A 12193-nucleotide genomic window follows, 5' to 3' on the forward strand; every position below is an offset into this window, starting at 1 on the left:
TCACTTGAAGACAAAGCTTGGAATTTATGTTTTGCCCTTAGCACATGACAATACCTGTCTTTGCTCAAGGAATTTTTCTTGATTTGAACTGAAGCTCTTTATCATGAAATAAAAAGGTTCTCTACGGTGGGATTGTACCTTTCTCTCTCATCTCTCCTTATTTGCTCTGCAATAACAGAATTTATACACAAAAGCAAATATCATTCTTTATTCATGAAAACAACCTCCTCCCTTTCTGAGCCAAAAGACAGAATACATTTCCTAGCCTCCCTTGCAGATTGATATGACCATGTTACTGTTTTTTAGGGAAATGGAATTGAAGACAACTACTTCTAGAATTGGTGCATGGAGGCTTCTCATAGGTGATTAGCCACACTCTTCTTCTGTCAACCTGGTGCGGAAAAGCTTGAAGACCTTGGAAATCACATATTGATGATGGAGGAGACAAAAGAATGAAGGACCCTGGGTTCCTGAATCAACACTATAAGAAGAGACTCCTTGAAATCAAGAGCACTCATTTTGACATTGCAAACAGAAAAATTCACTTCTATCAGGTTTGAACCAATATATAGTTTAGGGTTTTTTAAAAATAACTCTTAGCATGACTTTAACTAATACACATGCCATACAGGATCAGACCTCTGTGACTTTGCTTTTACAGTCTGCTCTGTCTGGAGGGGAGTTTCATCTTTGCCATCCTTAATGATATAGCATAGACGCAATGTCCTCCAGAAACTTCCTTGGCACCCACATTATTGGATGGAAGCTTCTTGTCATTTCCATGGAAAGTAAGCTTAGTCTTGTCAATGTGGTTCAACATTAAATTGAAATTATATTCACCTATCTTTTTTCCAACCTTCCCAACTAAAATTTAAATTTCATAAGGGACTGAAAGCAATCATTTAGTGTCTCCAGCCAGGAACACAATGCCAGGCTTGGCTCCTCCAACCTTGGCATTGTGTTCCTGGCTGGAGATACAAAATGATTGCAATAAGATTGCAATAAATGCTTATTGGACTGACCTCAACACAATTTCCTTACCTATAAAAATAGCATAATAATTCAGACCCCATGTGGTTACTGTGATGATTAAGTGAGGCAATATATGCAAAGCACCTGGCACAAAGCACGTACTTAATAAATGTTCATGTTCATCCCTTCACAGAGCCTTCCTTAACTACATTGGTTCAGGCTTTCATCTTTTATCTTAATTGTCTCCAGTCAGGATTACATTTTGGTTCTCAGTTCTTTGATAATTTTATGTATGCATTAATTTTCCCTCCCTATCCAAACTGTAAACTCCTTCTGGAAACAACTGCTTCTTATCCTTCTTTCTAGCCTTATTGCACCTTGGACAGAGGAGGTGTTCAATATACACTTTTTTAAGTTGACTGAGTACTCTCTGTATGTGTTCTATTATGTTACATTAAAAACAGCTCTAAAGCCAGGTCTCTATGACAGCAAACAAATCTCCAGCCAAGAAATAAGCCAGTGCATAAAACATGCTGTCAACTTTGCTTTCATACTAACCTATGCAGGTGTGTCTCTGTTTAGGGTGTAGAATATTATGAAATATCAGTGCCAATTTAGTGTGGGGAGTGAAGAGAGGATTGTGTATGTACGTAACAGATAATCTGTAAAAATGCTAGATTCACTGGCTGTACTTAAGCAGCATATGTACATATGCACTGACTCTAGAACCGTATGTTTTGCCATCACTTCACATGGTGTCACTCTATTTGACATATCCTAAACTCCTCCAGGAATATGTCCTCTTTTAAACTGATCCTTCTGTGACAATAATATTCTTCATTCATTAGTTCAATTTACCTGTGAGATGCCAGAGTTGCAATATCAAAGATATTCTGGGAAGTGGTTCAGTTTACTGAGTGTGTTGGAAATAAATGGGTATTCAGGGTTTAGATGGGGATGAGCTAAAGGTTATCCCAATAATATATTATAAAGAATGAGAGCGTAGACTCTTGAACCAGACTACCTGAGTTTTATTTCTGGTATTGTCCCTTGCTGTGGGATGCAAATTTGTTCAGGTTATTCAAGCATTCGAGAAGTATTTATTCAGTGCCTAATATGTTTCAGTCCAAGAAAAGAGCAGTAAACAACACAAAGTTTTTTTCAGTCATGGAGCTTACATTCCAATGGAAGAAGGCAAACAATAGACAACAAGAACAAAAGTATGTAGAGTATTATATGATGAAATATTCTGAGAAAAAATGGAAGAGAAACAAGGAAGATGAATAAAGACTGCAAAGTAAATAGATTTGAATTTTAACAGGCGTGCCAGGGAAGGCCTTATTGAAATGATGGAATGTGAAAAATGACCTTAAGGGAGAGAGGGAGAACATTCTGCAGGCATTGGGTAGAGAGGTTGCTAAGAAAGGAATAGCAGTTGGAAAACTGAGCAAGCTAAAAGAAGAGGAAGATGGAGCACTTATAGGCGCTTTAGGCCATTTCCAGGACTTTGGTTTTATTCTGAGTGATTTGGAAAGCTATGAAAATATTTTGACAGAGGAGTGGCTTGTGTGCTAACAGTAGAATGAAGTGGCAAGAAGGCAGAGAAGCAGGAGACCAGTTAGAAGCCTATTGCAAAAATTCAACCAAGAGTTTAAAATGGGGCTTTGACTAGAAGGTAGTAATGGTGATAATAATAAGAGGTTAGATTTGAGGATATATGTTTGAAAATAGAGCTAATAGGGTTTGCAGATGAATAGCTTGTAGGGAATGAGAGAACACAGTCAAGGATAACTCAAAGATTTGAGGCCTGATTAAATAGGAAGATAGAATCACCATTAAGTGACAGAAGGCTATGGAGCATAGAAGCTATCTCAGTTTTTGGTGTTTGGAAAGCCTGCGAGACAGTGAGATTATATGAATCCAAGACACTGAGATATATGAATCTCAAGATCAGAGCAAAAAGTCCAAATCAGCCATATGAATAATTAAATCAGTTAAGCAAAAATTTAGTACTGTATTTAAAGCCTTAATATTAGATGAGATTAGCAAGTGGATATGAGTACCCACAAAAGTTAAGAGTCTGCAAGGTGTACTGTGACAAGAGCTGAGTCAATGGTCCGTTGTGATGATTTAATAAGTTATATATGTAAAATTCTTAAGGCATTATCTGATACATAGCAATTCTTCAATAACTATCAGATGTGCTAGTTTTCCTTTAAACACAATAGAATGAGACAGTCTTGTTCAGATATTATGTATCATAAATTATATTATTAAATGAAGACTCAATATTATCTGACACAAACTCACTTCTCACATATTTTCTTCTCTAAAGCATATTTTTCTATAGTAGTCTCATATAATAAATTAAAATGTTGAGTAGTATTGGAATTAGAGTTGAGCACTGATTTCACGTGTTCTAACCTTTTTTCCCATATGAACTATAATAGCATTTGTTTGGTGTTTTATTCTTCTATGTTGCATGACTCTCTCATTTCACTATCTCCTTATGTTATAATTTATTTGTGTGTTTTACCCACTATACTATGAAATCCTTATTTATTTTTGTAGTCCCAGTGCATAATGCCAGCCTGGAACCCAAACACTACTCAATAAATATTTGGTGAATGTAGAATGAATAGGTAGATATTATATGCTAGACATTGCACTAGGGATCTTTGATAGTTTCCTTTTAAACTTATTTAATACCTACAAGAGTCTACCAAGACTAGCATTAGTAATCCCATTTAAAAGATTTAACAATGTCTTCACAGACACTAATGAATATGCTTACAGTAACAACCTAGTTAGTTGCAGTGCTTCTATTATACCACAGGGATACCCTATGGCCCAACTGTTCCCTGCTGTTTCCAAAAGTTGTTTTCCAATGCAAAAGTTACTTTTGTAATAGTTATGAAAGATAATAATTGATCCTTCACTGAAAAATGTTAAAAAATGGAAGGATCACTAATTATAAAAAAACCTGTGCTATCATTATTACAACCTTGATTGTTAGCATCCCTTTGATATATTGAGCCTAAAGAAGATAAATTGTAATAATATGTAAATAGATACTTCATATATATTAATTTATATTATATGTAATAGTATATATGATTTTTGAACAATCGTAAACCTACTGGAAAGTTAAAGGCACAGAGCACACAGAATACTTTTTCCTGAACTCGCAAACACTTCAATGTGAGTTTCTTACATTCTCCTACATAACCAAAATATTAGCATAGCAATCAGGAAATTGGCATAGGCACATTATTACCATTTCATTCTCAGTCCCCATTCAGATTTCACCAGTTGTTTCAACAATGTCCATAACAGACAAAAAAATCCAGTTCAGAATCATGTGCTACATTTACTTTTCATATCACTTTAGTCTTTTTAAACATGGAACAATTCCTCAGTTGCTCTTTGACTTTCATGATGATGAGACTTGAAGATTTCAAGCCATTTTCTGTGTTGAATATCTCTCAAAATTGGTTTGTCTAATATTTCCCATTATTAGATTCAGATTGCACTTCACTGAAATGCCACTATATTCTTCTCATTGCATTCTACTAGGTGACAGGCAATTTCAGTCTCATGCTAATTATTTTCATTACTTGATTAAGGTAGGCTTCTCCACTGCAAAATTAATTAATATATATGTTGATAGTAAATACTTACAGCAATAATAAGTATTTTGTGCTTATTACGTATATTAGTCCATTCTCACACTGCTATAAAGATACTACCTGGGACTGGGTAACTTATAAACAAAAAAGGTTTAATTGACTCACCGTTCTGCATGGCTGGGGAGGCCTCAAGAATCTTATCATCATGGTGGAAGGTAAAAAGGAAGCAAGGCACATCTTACATGGCCTCAGGAGAGACAGAGCAAAAGAGAAGTGCCACATTTTAAAACCATCAGATAGCATGAGAACTGATTCACTATAAGGAGAGCAGCATGGGAGAAACTGCCCCCATAATCATATCACCTCCCACCAGGTCTCTCCCTCAAAACATGGAGATTACAATTCAAGATGATATTTGGGTGGGGACACAGAGCCAAATTATATCATATGTCACTACCCCATTCCTCAACAAACTTTCAATTAATTTATCTCATTATACCAATTTGGTCTCAGGGTTTTTTAAATTATTTCCAATTGGTTATAATATTTTATTCATTATTTTTTATGCCCAAATTGTTATAGATTTGACACTGGGAGCCCCTTTCAAACAGACTTCTGTATCTGTTTGACATGTTCTCATCATTCATGAGCACCTCCTGCTTTCTACTAGATGAAAATGTTTTAGGCTCATTTTGTATTTTTCCTACCATGGCCTGGAAAAACAAAGAGAAGAGAAGTGAACAAGCAAGTAACATTTTTAAAGGTCAAAATGTACATGCTTTTTTTCAAGTTTATTTTTAAAACACCCCTTATAAAATGTTTTTCTTTATTCTTTTTATGTACTTAGAATTTAATTGCAAAAATGTATAAGTCGCTGCCTTTGATAAATTCAAACTTCCAGCAGATGATAGGCACAGAACGAGTCCACAGAGATTTTTTTTGTTCGTCACAATTGCTCCTTTGTGTATATAATTGCATTGTTTATCTAAACAAACAGCAAAGAATTTTAGGTTTCAAAAGGTCCTATATGATTCAAGCCTTCTCCCATTACAGACACTGCTCTGTGAATTCTTGACTAAGTGTGACCCAAAGTTTCCTTGAGCCATCACAGAGACAACTTCACTGCTTTTTGAGATCCCCTTCTCCATGTTAGATAATTCAGATTTTCTAGAATTGAATCAAGTGTATATTTGCCAGGCTTCTACCCATTAGTAGTAGTTCTACATGTTGGTGCAAAACAAAAAAAAATCACCTTTTCTACATAGTAGCCATTCAAATCTTAGAGAAAGCTTTGATTCCTGCCTTACTAGCCTTCAACTGATCCTTGCTACTGGTGAAACATATCAAATTTCCTCATTCTTCACAGTGCATGTTTCCTTGGTCCTTTATTTCATTATATCATAGAAGTATATTAGTCTACTAAAAGGATACAACATACTTTTAAGACTATAAACTACTTGAATTTAATAATATAAAATGGTTCTCTTATATGTAGGATAACTAAGAAACTGTCTGCTTTATTTCAATGAAAATTAATCTCAAGGAAAATTGGGACCCATCTTGCTACAAATTCAGAAATTTCTTGGGCTGCACCTGACATGCACTGGGAAGTCTACAGTCTACTATCACTATATGGATACATTGCAACAATATTTTTTTAGTATTTTAATAATGCATTGCATTTCCAATAGGTTATTTGTTTTTTATATGAACATATTATTTTTTAAATATTATGTTGAATGTTAAAAGTTCATCTTGAAAGAAAGTTTTAATTTTAAGTCAATTCCCAGACATAGATGAAGAAGGAAAACTGAGAACATTTCTTAGCACTAGAAGAACTTTAATTAACGTCCAGACCCATGAGCCCTCTGTTGAGAAGAGCTTACTCCTGATCCCTAGTTTGAAGCCCTGGGATTTTAGAAAAAAAAGTTATTCGATTCCACTGTCATGGAGGTCCAGAGGGTGACTGCAAATTATGGTGAGAAAAACATTGGGAGAACATATCAAAATGTCACAAAACAATTCTCAGTGTGAGCAAGTACCTACCAGATATCTAAATGGTTTTTAAAAGAAAATGCCTCTAAGAAAACTCAATGACGTCAGTTTATGACTTTCTCTAAACCAGAAAGAGCCTCAAGCAATTATGAGAAAACAGTAGATTGTACTCTAAGCTCTGATTTGAGTAATGACTTTTTAAACTGTGATTGAGAAATAATTGCACCCTTCTGGGTTACTTTGACTAGAATGTAATGAATATTGGTGAGATTATGCCACAGTTTTTACGAATGTAACATAGTAAGTTGTGTTCATGATGTGTAGTTTTATGTTTATGAGTTTTTAAATTGGCTCCTGACCTCTGGGTTAGAAAATATAGAGAGAAATGGGAGGGGAAAAAATAGTGGCATTTCTATGAGAAGAATACAAAACAAAGGTAAAAAATTAAAACCTGTCAGTGACATTGCTGCTCTAAACAATTCATGTTCGTTATTCCGTCTCAAAAACAAAGCTGGAAAAAGATGCATTATTCTAGTTTCCTATAAAGATAACTTCTAAAGACAGTTGTGGAGTATATAACTCAGTTATTTTTTTCAAGAAAAAAAATGAAGACCCTAGTCTTTTCAGGTGAGCAAGCAAAACACTAGCATTTATGTATATACCTTCTTCAGATTTTTCAACACATTTTAATATATTTTGTATTTTTTTCATTTTTAAATGACACTTTTACTTAAAGAATATTGTCTCCTAAATTAAAGAAAGTCTTCTCAAAATGATAGCATGTTTGGTAGAGAATATGGTAGTCAGACACTGGTTATTTAATTTTACCATTATTAACTATGTAATTTCATTTTGTACTTTTGATAGGTGTGATTAAAAGTTTTTTTTAATAATTAATCCTTAGGTAGGAATAAAGCTTCTCTTGGTTTATTTCATATAAAATAATATCATAGACTAATATATATCCCTACTTTCTGTTAAGGTTACTTAAATTTGGCAAAGGAAATAATAATATATATTTAGCATATTTTATAATGAACATTAATATCTTTCTGACTAAAGAATAATATTCCAAAATTGTTCTTATAAAGCTAAAGCACAAAAACAGAAATGTCAGTATCATGACCAACAATAAAAACAGAATAGGTATGTAGTAGCTTGCTTCAAGAGCTACTCTTAAATAGTCTACTGCAAAATAATGGGAAAATTTTTATCTAATTATTGAGCCAACAAAATGCTCCTATAGTGAAGGTTTATATAGATAAATATTAGAAATTTACATTTTTACCAATTTCTATATTTGTGAATTTCCACCTTCATTGAAAGTAGATGAATTTTCAATATAAAGAATTTCAAAGATTTGAAATAAATGTATTATACTAATGATCAGAGAAAAGTAAAAATTCTAAACAAAAATTAATTTAAAGGAATAATTGTGAAAAAGGAGCAGGTTCTCTGGAATAACTATTTTTCTTATTAGTAATTTATCTATCATTGTTAGTAGCTTGAATTTAATTCCAGAATGTATCATATATTAAAAAAATCCAAAGTAATTATAGAAACTTGATATAGTAACTTTTGTTCTGAGTGATTAGAACTATACTGAAAGCAACTTTTAAGATTTCATGGATTTACAGTTTAGTGCGATTTGTTTTAAGTGCCCAGTTCTGCTGTATGTCTCCTGCCATTTGTGTGCTGGAAACATTCTGCTTTTCTCTCCTAATGAAATGCATTAGTCAAGAGCTCAGTGACCTCTGACAAGGCTCAGTATGGGATTATAGCCTGACAGGAGGCAGCTGGAAGAAATAGTTGACAATTCACACTTAAAGTAATCCCTGAAAATTGCATGGCAGTTATGAGGAAGTAACAGTTTGGCTCCCTTGTGAAAAAAAAAAGGTAATAAAAGATATTTCAAGTAGAGTTTTTGGACCCTAACTATAGTTTCTGAATTAGGGCTTAATTTTCAAGTTCTCTAAGCACCAGTCAATAGGAAGAACATTGTCATGAATAGATTCAATCTACAATACTATTTCAAGCAGCTACCACTTTTAGTCCGTTGATAGAAAACTCATTTAGCTAATGGATTATCTATAATTGACTAACTTCTTTAACAGAGTTTTAACACACCTCACATGTAAAAACATTATCAGGGGAGGCTCACAGAGAATAGTAGTTGTAAGCAGAAATAGAAAATGATCATTTTCTGTAAAAATTATAGCAAGAAATCAATAATACAGATTTTTATATGTTGACTTATATTTTTCTAACATGCTATTTTATTTAAAATGTGTTTTCTTTTCAAACAATAACTGCTCCACTATAATTTTGCTTGAAATCCCATTAATTTGTGCACTTAATGGCAAAAATATTTTGCAAAATAACTTTCAAAGATTACATATTTATCATAGTAAATATGTTGTTATATAGAATTATTATATATTACATTATAATCCACTACACAATACATAATTGAATAGCACACCTATATTTTAAAAATACAGATACTTTTTTAGTAACTTTTTTTTCTGTCTATGTCCCAATATCAGATGTTTCTTTTTGATTTCTGTTATTATTTTCTTGCAGTTGTGATTAAAACTATTTCCATAGATAAATGAAAACATCAGAATGGACTTTCTTTGGAAAACACACTGCTTGTTCTCTAACTTCAGATTTTCCCTATGCACAATATGTGATGATTGACTTACACCCAGCAGGCACCCAATAAATGGTGTGATGGGTTAAATTGAAAAAACATAGTATTACTCTCATAATTGTTCAACATTTCTATAAAATATAGTTTTCCTAGGCCATTCAACAAATATTGTCTGATATCCATTGTGTGACAACCCTGCTGCCTAATGTAAAATTCAATTTTTTGGTCCATAAAACTGTTTTCACTTTCTGCTCAACTCATAGTTTAACCTCTAAATTCATTCACTTATAAGTCTACAGCACATTTTAAGAAAAATTAGGTTAATAAGTCTATACTTACTTAAATTAATCCCTACCTCTTTGTACCATTTATTGTGTAGAGATAGAGTGACCTACCTTCCAAACAAGCAAACACATGATGTTTCTAATTCTGTTTTTTAATACCCGTAAACCTAGTGTCTAATTTATGCATCTTCTTTTAACATTTACACTTTCAGAGTTTATTAGAGAACATTTTTTATTATGATCCTTATGAATGCCTATCATAATTTAGGCTAAATGTCCACAAGCTGGTTTGCATATTTTTATGTTGTGAAGGTGACAAAAAGGTAGGAGGTAGAGTATCTGCTCAAACATCAAAAAAGAACTCCTAAATTCTTTCTCAGATGCTTAACTTTGGGATGTGATAACTGCTTGAGTGTAGAGATAATTTAGGTCCCAGCAACAATAGAATGGCAGGACTGACTGTGCAGCAGCTGTGGAATAGCACAGCAGGTTGAATGGTCTCATGGGTCTCCTAAGGCATGTGTATTAAGAGTTTCTGATTTAGACCATGTGTCTCTTAGTGAAGAGAACTACTTGTTAGATGATCAAATTCAGAGTAGTTATCTTTGGTTCAATATTACTCAAGGGGATGACAAAATCTTGCTGAATTTAGCTTTTCAATTCCTTGTTCTTAATTGATATTCTATTGAACAACGTTAGCTAGAGGAATATCTGTTCTTTATTTATTGATTTGCATGTATTGAACTCTATTGAGAACAATATTATACCTATACTTGAGAAATTAGTCCTTGAAGTTTTATGGCTGCACACACACCGACTCACACCCATTTACAGTATCTCCTTTGCAGTGATAGGTATGGTTCCAAACTAGTTGTTGGTTGTGACATTTAGGCAATAAAAAAAAAAAATACAAAAAGAGACTTTCAGACATATGGAGTTGTATTACATAAAAATTAAATTCATATCTAAATGCTGCTCAAAATGCCACATAAGCTTTTTAGCTATTGTTTTATAGCCTTTTTATTCCTTTTCTTACTTTACTTTAAAAATGTGTATGTACCTTTGATTGCTCTATCATACAAAGTATCAATAAACTTGTAAAATCCATCTTTAAAACTATAAATTTCAAATTTTAGTTTCAGTGGACACGTTTTTCCTCTTAGCTATGGTACAATGTCCAGTAGTTTAATCACTCAGAGGTGAGTACATGTCTTCCAAAATGTACTCAGCACCTAAAGGCTTAGGATATGTTCTTCAAACTGCTGCCATAGAACATCTCAGAAAACAGGACAGCCTGGGCAGCTCAGACTGACACACTTGCTTTCATCTGAAACCAGCTAATATTTCATTTTGCTTGCTCAATTATTCTGCTTTTATAGAACTCATGACACTCATTGCAGTAAAATCATAGTTAGAAGCTCTTATGTATAACATTGATTATTTCATGCCATGTCTTTATTGAAACAATAAAATTTATTTGTTGTTTGTTATCAGGTGTCATTAGTTCCTTGCTAGAATTTCTTTGGTGTCCTTTCTGCATTTCAAACTCATAAAGGTAATCAGAATTGATACTGATGTTTAAGCTCACAGTATATACAGCACCAGTTTGCCTTTTTAAACTCATGCTCAGCATGTGATAAATAAGTCAATTACTATATATCTCATGGGGAACTAGAAATAAAGAATGCTGCAATCTTCCAGATAATGAAGCCTCAAGATTAAAGACTTTTTAAATTCTGTGTAGCCTAGGTCTAGTACAATGCAAACATAGAGTAATGCTTAATAAATGTTTATAGAATGGTTAATTGTTGAAGAAGAGGCTAGATAGTTGTCGAGAAATTATCACTTATAAGAAATGTGTCATCTTAAATCCACTAGCTTTCCATAATCTCAGGTGTTATTGCTATTCTCAGGTATTTACCTTCTGAAACTTATACTATTCCTACTCCCTACTGCACCCTACAATATGACTTTAGGGAATGTTTGTATTATTTAATTAATAGAAAGCCCCATTGTTCTATATGTTTCAGACTAAGTATAGACTATATTATCTAATTTGAAGCCTGACCAACCTGATAAAATTGCCAATTTATTCAAAATTACCCATAAGCCATTTTGCTTGAGCTCCTAATATAGGCAATAGATAGCATATGAAGATTTTTCTTTCTCAGATGGAAGAAAAATGAGTGCCTCCCATTTACATAGTATTTTGACATTCAACTCTGCAAAATGAACAAGGCAGGGAAAATTCCATGAAATTGTATGAAAAATTGTTTTTGCAGGCGTGACTTTATCTGATAAGACATTCAATATCTTTTGATCAGATTCTCAAATGTTTTTCTGATACCTCCCTTTTCACCATATAAGATCTTTGACATTGTAATTTTCTGAAGAAGCAGAGAAGCATAAGCACTTTTAGCATAAGGTGCAAATTAAGGACAGCTCCCATATTTAAGTGAGGGTAGGATGTGTTTTAAAAATGTGACATGATTTGGGATGTTTGGAGCACAGGGTACAACAGAATATGTGGAGATGAGGCTTCAGAGGAAGTTGGGGAGATATTGTGAAAGGCCATGTGGTTTAGGCTAATGAATTTAAACTCTATCCTGTGACCAATAAGGGGACATTACAAATTTTAAAGCAAAGACTAACTGTGGGTT

The 12193-nt window shown here is 33.3% G+C and overlaps 1 long non-coding RNA gene across 1 annotated transcript in view; it reads left to right on the forward strand.

Annotated features, from left to right (window-relative positions):
• The first annotated feature begins 304 nt into the window (after positions 1-304).
• The window catches only part of LOC129049414 (uncharacterized), a 157372-nt gene continuing 145483 nt past the window's right edge, over positions 305-12193 (forward strand). Inside the window, exons 1-2 of the long non-coding RNA XR_008512466.1 lie at positions 305-554; positions 11028-11088. This is a non-coding gene — a long non-coding RNA (uncharacterized LOC129049414). The remainder of the gene's footprint in view (positions 555-11027; positions 11089-12193) is intronic.

The sequence above is a fragment of the Pongo abelii genome, chromosome 10 (assembly GCF_028885655.2).
Source record: "Pongo abelii isolate AG06213 chromosome 10, NHGRI_mPonAbe1-v2.0_pri, whole genome shotgun sequence".
Taxonomy (NCBI): Eukaryota; Metazoa; Chordata; class Mammalia; order Primates; family Hominidae; genus Pongo; species Pongo abelii.